The 8756-nt window shown below is 40.2% G+C and overlaps 1 non-coding gene across 1 annotated transcript; it reads left to right on the top strand.

The window, feature by feature from the left end:
• Positions 1 to 7448: 7448 nt before the first annotated feature.
• Positions 7449 to 7550, top strand: LOC112547950. The gene has a single exon (XR_003091744.1). It is a non-coding gene; the product is annotated as a U6 spliceosomal RNA (small nuclear RNA).
• Positions 7551 to 8756: the final 1206 nt, after the last annotated feature.

Here is an 8756-nt window from a genome sequence, read left to right as displayed (position 1 = left end):
TCTGGAACGGGCTCCCAACGGAGGTGGTGCTCTCCCCCCTATGCAGGGGGTCGGACTTGATGATCTATTGAGGTCCCTTCCGACCCTAACATCTATGAATCTAATTAAAGCTCCCAGAGCATCACATGTATCAGTATCCCCAAGCTGAAAAATGGCAGCAGGGGCATTTTAACTAAAGCTGATTCAACTTGATTAATTGAGTCTGGTCTGATGCATTGTAATTACAGTACATTGGAGCAGCGCTGCTGCATGTGTATAGGTGCCCCTATATTCCAGGATTGACAGTGAAGTATCTAACTGCATTCTTTGGTGCACTGCAGCCACCTTCCCAAACCCTCAGTTTTGCTTTGCTAGCAGTACAAAATGAAGAAGACCATGCACCCATTTTCTACCTAGAAGTTTGACAGAAGTAAGAAGGGAACAGTCTCCATTGGCAGATGCAGAATTTTGAAAAGGGGATTTCACATACATAATACAACATATCTTTTTCTCCAGTTAAAGAAAAACTAGAAGCTTTACTAATATGCGAAGGGGCTAGAACTATAGTATTCAGTTTAAGATCAAAGCAAAAATGAATATAGCTATTGGAATGTGCACTCATTAGTTAGATTATATACAGAATTTAAAAATGCACGATAAACTAGGCAAAAAATAATCAAAAGTTATTATTCCATTAGTCCTGAAGTTGTTATAGTGAAATGTACATGCCATTCAGTTTCATAAAACAAAATCTAGCCTTCTTGAGTATCTTGACAGTCTCTACAACTTCATTGTCAGTCATTTCTACACCTAAGTTAAGGTTTTTAGCTAGAGCTAGAAACAGTCTGCAGAGCTGTGAAATAGAAGAGAGAGATTACTAGAAATAGCTAACAGACAGCATAATTGCAGAATAAAGGACAGTTTGACTAGTGGGACATCAGACCATTAAAAAGGATAGAGGTTTGTTAACACCTGTTGATTGGAGGAAGATTAGCAGGAATCAGGGAGATGATTGAGCTATGAAGTCAACTGACTCTCATCGTTGTCTGAATAGATATGCCACTGCCCTTCCCAGGCTGTTTTTCCCAGCCTGTTGGTTTTAAATTTAGGGGAGAGAAGGAATAAAGTGGGAAAGTGCAACTGCACCCTTTACTTGCCCTTCCCACCCTACAAGATCTGCCCCTGGCAGTCTCCTGGCAATTCTCTTTGTCTTTTATGAGAAAGTGAGGAATGGAGGCTTCTTGCATCCTCTGCATTATTTAATGTGTATGCACCATGTAGCAGAATCTGGCCTTAAATAGCCAGCAGCAATATGTAGATAACACAGTGATGCATAATGACACACACTTATTTTAGCTTCTGTTTACTAGGTACCTATCTAACCAACAGCCATATATTTTCATAAGAGAGACATTCCCTCATCCGTTTTCCTTGGTTTGCTTTTTTTGTACAAAGAAAATATTGTAATTCACCCTAAGTATAAAATTACATAATCATCCTCACAGCATTCCTTGTCAGTCTCTCCCTTTGAGGTGAAAGATTGAAGGAAAGATGTGTGGTACAAATAGGGTAGCTCCAGATTCCTCTTTAAAGCAAAGTGCAGAATATTACCTGCACTAAGAAAAGACCTTTTGTACGTGATAATGACATTGCCAATCCTGAAGATACAAACTGAGAACATGCAGAATAATAGAAAAAACTCCCTTTTGCCAAGTCTGTGTTGTGATACAATACAGGCTCTGAAATGCTGAAACATTTCCTTAAGTTATACAAAATCTTCTTTGACTTCAGTTGCATGAAGCAGCACTTTCATAGTTTTCAGAAAAGAAACAAGGGGAGTACATCCTCAATTCTGAATAATTGTGCTTTAAAAACTGTGTGTCTGAAGATAACTGAATGCGTAAGTCTTTCCAGGGCCAGGACCTTAGACTGTAAAATCTAAAGACAGACCTGATATATGAATTTGTACATATTTTATCAAAACAGAATCTGATACTTGATTTAGGCCTCTGAATGCTTTAAGAAGTAGCAATAAATCAGATTGGTATGGAACAGCACTAAAGCCAGATCTGCAATAAGTGGCGTACAGTGCCAGATAGTAATGTTAGTGTCATTCAAAAGTGTCATTTGAACAGATTTGCCAGCATATTGTTTCTTGGGGTCCATTGTAATGTACTTCTACACTGAAATTGGCAGTTTGAATGTAGAACAGGTAGGTACATTTGAACTAGCTTTATTCTAGCTAAAGTAATAGTGTAATAATCAGTGAATGTACAGGAGCAAAGGCTTTCATCTGAGCTAGCAGTATGAGGCAGTATTCAGGGTCCCTTTACAGCCCTTGACACTTTACTTCACTAGATTACAGCTAGATTGCATGTCCACATGTACTGCAATCATACCTCCCAAATACAGTGTAGCCATACCTTTAAAATTAAGCTTTCTTTCTACCAGTGTAAAATTGTGGAGTCTTCCTTTTGGCTTTTAGCAAGGGCTGTAGCTCCTGATGAAATGACAGCACATGACGAATCATGGTTTTATTTTCAATACTATCTTCACAAGTGGCCTATTCAAATTGACAGATGATGTTAACTTTAGTGACAACAATAGTCCAGTGAGTAGAGATGAAACAACAAACATTCTTTATCATGTCTTTATTCACAGAACAGGTTTATCAGAGCCAACTTCAGGGCACACACTCCCTCCCACCACGTTTTCCCATTATGCCTCAGGTGGGGCTAGGAAGAATATATACTGTCAAATATTCTTTCTGGAAATTGCCTGTTTTCTAAGGTTGTGGCAAGCTTAAAAAATGGAGAACATTGAACAAAATATCATCATGGTCTGTGTTCATGGTTATAAAGTTTAGGAGTTCTCAAGAACTCTGAACAGGGATTGGCAACCTATGGCCCATGGAACCACAGGATAGTGGAACCAGCCCATAGAGCCATTGGATATGGTCTGTAGATCTGGGGCTTCAGTGACATTTGGGGATGGGGGGATTCTGCTGTGCTGTGCTGCAGCAGGGCAGTCAGGTGGGAGTCGGGATTGAGGAGGGGGCGGTTCAAGCAGCTGTTGCAACAGGGAGCTTTCCTGTGCCTATAGCTTAATCTAAGTGGGGAATAAGAAAATAGACTGGCCTGGTATGCACCTCTAATTTAGAGGTACATTGTCCCAGGACAAGGATTAAAGGAAACTGGGGATGGGCAACAATGGGCCCTATACAGTGGTAAGTGTAAGTATAAGTGGGAGTGGTAAGTTCCTCCAAAAGGCACCTTTTCAAAAGGGCCCGTCAGAGATCCCAGATATTGATTTTTATTAGCTAAAATGTTGTTATAATTATAATAATTACAATTAGTATAAATTACTATGTAACATAAGAGTTGGGAAAATAAATGAAAACAAAGATTTCAGTTTTATCTAAACACAATGCTTGATATTTTCCCATAAAAGTTGACATCCTTGTGAAATGCATTCAATTGGCATTTTCAGAAAGAAGGTTGTTTTGTCAACAACCTTTCAACCAGTTTAGGTGAGAGAATAATAATTGGCATAAATACTTCCTTTACCCCAATATCATCCACCAGTAAAAGTAGGAAAGGCTTCAGATAGAATCAGGTTTAAAACTAAATTAAGTAGGTTCAAGGACATCTGAACATTTTAGCTACTACCATTTTCCCTTCATCACAACCCTCTTTGTAGCCAGCTGCAAATTACCAAATTTAAGTCAAGATGATAATTGATAAAATAGTTCATGTTAATAGATACCTTCAGTACAGATTAATCAACCATTCTTCATGAGATGCTAGCACCTCACTTATCCATAAGGAATTTACTGATAGTCTTCATCTGTGATAAGGCAAATAAGCCTGCATTGGTTTTCACGAGATGAAAAAAATGTTTGCTAAACTTACTTTTGACAACTTGCATATCTTCCAACAAGTAAAACTTTTATATTTTGTGCTCTGTTTTTCATCACCCATATACACATACATGTGAACACATCTCCCTAAAAAGGGAGTTTGAAAGCCAGTTTTAGGAAGGACAGTTGAGAAAACAAGGTATATTTAATTTGAAAAAATGGAGATTACAAGTGGAAGGATGATACAGTTTTCAACTAATTTGAAAGGCTTCCATAAAAAAAAGAGAGAACAACTTTTCTCCCCTGCCAGAGAGGACAGGGCATGAAACAATTAGATTAATTCTCGAGGAAAGAAAAGACTCTCTCACTGTAACAACAGCTTTAATGAATCTTGGTTTTCCAACACGTGTAGATAAGGCATATAAATATGGAGTAATATAATAAAATGTTGAACTTTTGCATTATCTTGCGTGAAAACAAATGAAAAATTTTACAGCAAAGTAGCACAGGGAACTTCTGGAAACTTTTTCTTTGGAAGTTTTCATGAAGAAACTGGGTAAACATGCATCTGGGATGGTTTAGAAACACCAAATCCTACATCTGTGCAGGGGGTTGGGCTAAATGACTTAGATCCTTTCCAATTCTATGATTTAATACAAAAATAGACAAGGCTAAATCTGGAGCGGAAAAAACCCTGTCTCTTGGACTATACCCATTCCATGGAAACATTATGTTTTGAAAATCCCCAATTTCCTGCTAAGTTTGTGAGGTACTCCTGGGGAGCTTTCTTAAGACCAACATGTCCTTCTGGACTTTGTTGTCCAACACACTTCAGTTCAAAGTAGATATAATTAAGATACATTTAATTAGAAAACATATAGTGACAGTTGCATGTTCTCTGATTTGTGAAACTAATCAAGAAGCCACATTACATTAATTTATATTTCACTTACTCTCCTCCCTCAATACTCCTGTATAGTTTACAATATGAATTTTAAGGTGTCCTTAACTCTACACTTGATGGCCTGTTTAAACATTTCTAATGATCCTTTTTACTTTGATTAATGATACCAAGGAAGTCTATTATAGCATGTGCATTTCTGAATCTTTAAATGAAGCTTTAATGAGTCTGGACTTTCCAACATGTGTAGATAAGGCATATAAATGTGAAGCACTACAGAAAGATTTTGCACATTTTGCATAATCTTGCTTGAAAACAAATTACAAATTTTACATTAAATCCTTACCGCTAAGCAATTTGAAACTGCACAGGGGTTCATTATTTTTCTTATTAGCTAAATTTCCATACCAGCATCATGCTGATAAATATCATCAACTATGCCATAAATTTTGCTTAAATTAATATAAACAATAATGCTTTATTAGTATGTACAATGGAGCACATCTTAAATAATCATTTGATTCAAAGGACTCTATTTTCTCATCTCTTCTAATTTACTGCACGCATGTTCTGGAATTTGCCAAGTATCTTTTAGTATATGCAACTCATTGGAGGCATACTCTGCCCTTTGTTCTGCCCTTCCACTTCCTTCTGCCCTACTTAAAATGCACAACCGCATACTAGCATTTAGAGACTAGCTAGATATTAGATTCTGAATATTGTATTACATTCTGAATATTGTAATGGGAATTTCAAACACATGCATAGAGAAAAACATTTGTTGAGGACATTTCTGGGTGGCTAGGGGTGGGCTGGGAAGAGATGAAATAGACACTGTTCTGCACAACATTAATTACAAACAGATAAGATAGTAAGAACTGTAGATTCTGTTCCGTTTTGCTTCGTCAAAACAGTGAGGCTGTTTTGTCACTGTTTCAACATTTGCTAGATTAGGCTGGGGGTGGGGTGTCAACCCAATCGTAGGGCTGGGGAGGGGAACTGAGCGATCGGGCTCAGTTCCTTTCCCCAAACTGAACATAGCGCTGGAGAGGGGAACTAAGTCTCGGCTCAGTTCCCTCCCCCTGCGCTGTTATTGGCTTCCCACAGCCCGGCGGCGGGAGATGGGGAGAGCCAGGGTTGTGCTCCTGGCTGCTTCTAGGAACACAGCCTTGGTTCTCCCCTATCTCTCACCACCTGACTGCTGGCTGCTTCAAAACTCAGAATGTTTCAAAAATGTTGTTTTGTTTTGAGGCGGTCTTGAAGCCCTATCATTTTGATTCAATTTCACTGTTTTGAGCTCAAACTGTGTTGAAACAGTGTTGAATAAAAACAGCCAGTGAAATTTAGCACAGCCCTACTCTACAGTAATAGGAATTGTTTGGAGTAAACTAGAGACATAATGAAAATGTGAAATGAGCAAACTCCCAGGCCCAGTCCAAGTACTGGCCTGCCCCCTGTCTATGGGCAAACCACCCACCTAGTTTGACTGCAATGCCTTGTTGTTAAATAAGTTAATTGTTAGGCATCTTGCACACTGCCCTGTACTGGGCCAAACTCACTCCACCCCTCTCTCACTGGGGCCTCTGGCACTCCACCCCCTCTCACCAGGCCTCTTTCACATTGCCCTGTTCTGGGCCACATACACCCTGCCCTGCTCCCTTTGAGTCACCATGTAGGCCATCAGACTTATCTCTTCACTCCTTGAGTGGCCCTGGCTCAGCCTTTTGGGTCTCTCCCATGACCCTCATTTGAGCAGTGACCAATCAATTCACCAAACTCTGGGCTTACTCTGTCCCTAAACCCTCATGGAGCCACTCTGCTTTCGGGGCCAACACTCTGCCCCTGTGCTGGGACCATGGGGTCTTACACCCCTGTAGGCTCAGGTGGCTCTCTCTAGGCATGCCTGGCCTCAACTTTGCCTTCTTACTAGGGTCTGGGGTTTCAGTGCAGCCCACTGGCAGGAGGTGGGCAGAGCCAGGGCTGTGCTCTGATTGGCTCCACCAGCCCCATGGAGCACACCCCACTGGCAGGAGGCAGGCAGAGCCAGGGCTGTGCTCTGATTGGCTCCACCAGCCCCACAGAGCACAGCCCACTGGAAGGAGGCAGGCAGAGCCAGGGCTGAGCTCCACCTCCCACGGCTGGGCTGAGCTCCATTGAGCCTGGCGCTGGGCATGGGCTGTGCCCAGCACTGGTCTCAGGCAGCAGCAGCAGCCTCCTGTCATCTGGTGCAGATCCAGGGGTCCACACCCCCAGGAGGAGTCTCGCACAACCCTGCAGTCCTCTTGGGGGTTCGGGTCCCTGGATCTGAATGCTGGATGACAGGTGGCTGCCGCTGCCAGCAAGTGTCATGAGTTTTGCTTTTTGCAGTTTGAGGTGTAGTTTTTGAGAAACCTCTGCACCTATCTCCTTGAAACTTGGGAGACATTATGCTCTCAGAAGGAGCTATCATCCCTGCAGTTTTCATCTGAATCAGGCAAGAAATGACAACATTTTAGGCATTTTCATGATTCCCCATTATAGCCTATGGGTGAAACATTGAAACGCGTCAAAACAGCGAAACAGTTTAGACTAAATGAAACGGGACAGTACTTCAAAACAAAATAAAATGATGAAATGAAACACTGTCCCTTCAAAATGGTGAAATGGACATTGAAATGAAAAAATGGTGTTTTGCACAGCCGTAGGGACTATGCGGGTCCTGACTGATTCTCGCTTTGGCAGCACATAAACTAAAATTGGAATGATATGAGAAAATGAGCATGGCCCCTGAGCAAGGATGACATTCAAATTCATGAAGTGTTCCATATCGTTTAATCCAGGAGGCTGTGTTGTGTCTTAAAACCTGGTGAGATCTCTTCTTTTTTAATATTTCTGGAAGCTTTTTGTGGGGAGACTTACAAACTAAATATTATTGGTGGACCCATTTAAATGAAACCAAGACACTACCTCATTATTCTCTACCTGGGGAGAAAAGAGGAGAACAAAACATATTACAAATGTTAGTCATGTTGCTTAATGCACTGCTAAAAAGTCTGTCAGATACTATGGCAATGGCGGTAGTATAAGAACTTGCACAGAATAGAAGAATTTAAGAGAATGTATCCAAAACAGACTCATTATATAACTATTCAGAAAAAAATCCATGGGAAATGAATGCACAAGTTGTAAAAGAATTCCAAATGTCTTTGGATATATGTTCTCTTAAAATGTCCTGTGCCCTGTATCCTTTACAACATGGCAAGGAAAACAGTTGCTTTTAAATTTTGATAATTTATCTGTATTTTATTGATCTATATTTTAATTTGCCATTCAGTCATGAAGCATTAAAGTCACAAAAGCAAAACCCTTATACAAGCTGGATAGTAGAATAATTATATTTTGTATTAAACGTTAAGGGCAGATACGAACCCAGAATAGAACAGTAATAGATAAACCAGAAAACAAAAAATCTGCCAGGAAAAAAATGGGACAGTACAATTGGTTAATATACTGGCCATTTTCCTCTAGATGTGTGCAAGTCAATTGGCCCCAGGCCACAGAAGATAGACTGTGTAAATTCTGCTGATTTCCTTGATGCAATATTAGAAATTAACTTAAAAGAAATCTCTGTAATTTAATCATCAACTATTCCCTATTTTTTTCTCCAGTATATCTGTATAGAACTTCTCTAGGGGAGAAATGAACAGTATACACTTGATATTCTTTTAAAAAGCTATCCCAGCAAGTGACTGTTTTGAGGCTGCAGATCCCATGACTCAACAGAGAAGGAACCTTAGATAGTTCGAAGTATGTGTTGTGTCTTTAAAAAAATGACCATTATTTTCCCTCCCCCACTTCCATAAAAGCTGCACCTTGTTTTTGGAAGGAAGAATATAGGAGGTCTTGGTGGGAGGGAGGCAATTCTATGACCAACGGTGTGATATAGAGTAAGTCTTCAGGAATATAGAGTGTACCGGAAGTTTGGCATTTCAGGAGACAGTCTAAGTGAGGTAACAGGAAATTTAAGTGCCTCATCAA

Source organism: Alligator sinensis, unplaced genomic scaffold, assembly GCF_000455745.1.
Source record: "Alligator sinensis unplaced genomic scaffold, ASM45574v1 scaffold1335_1, whole genome shotgun sequence".
Classification (NCBI taxonomy): domain Eukaryota; kingdom Metazoa; phylum Chordata; order Crocodylia; family Alligatoridae; genus Alligator; species Alligator sinensis.
The sequence above is the reverse complement of the archived record's forward strand: the minus strand, read 5'-3'. Positions and strand labels throughout refer to the sequence as shown.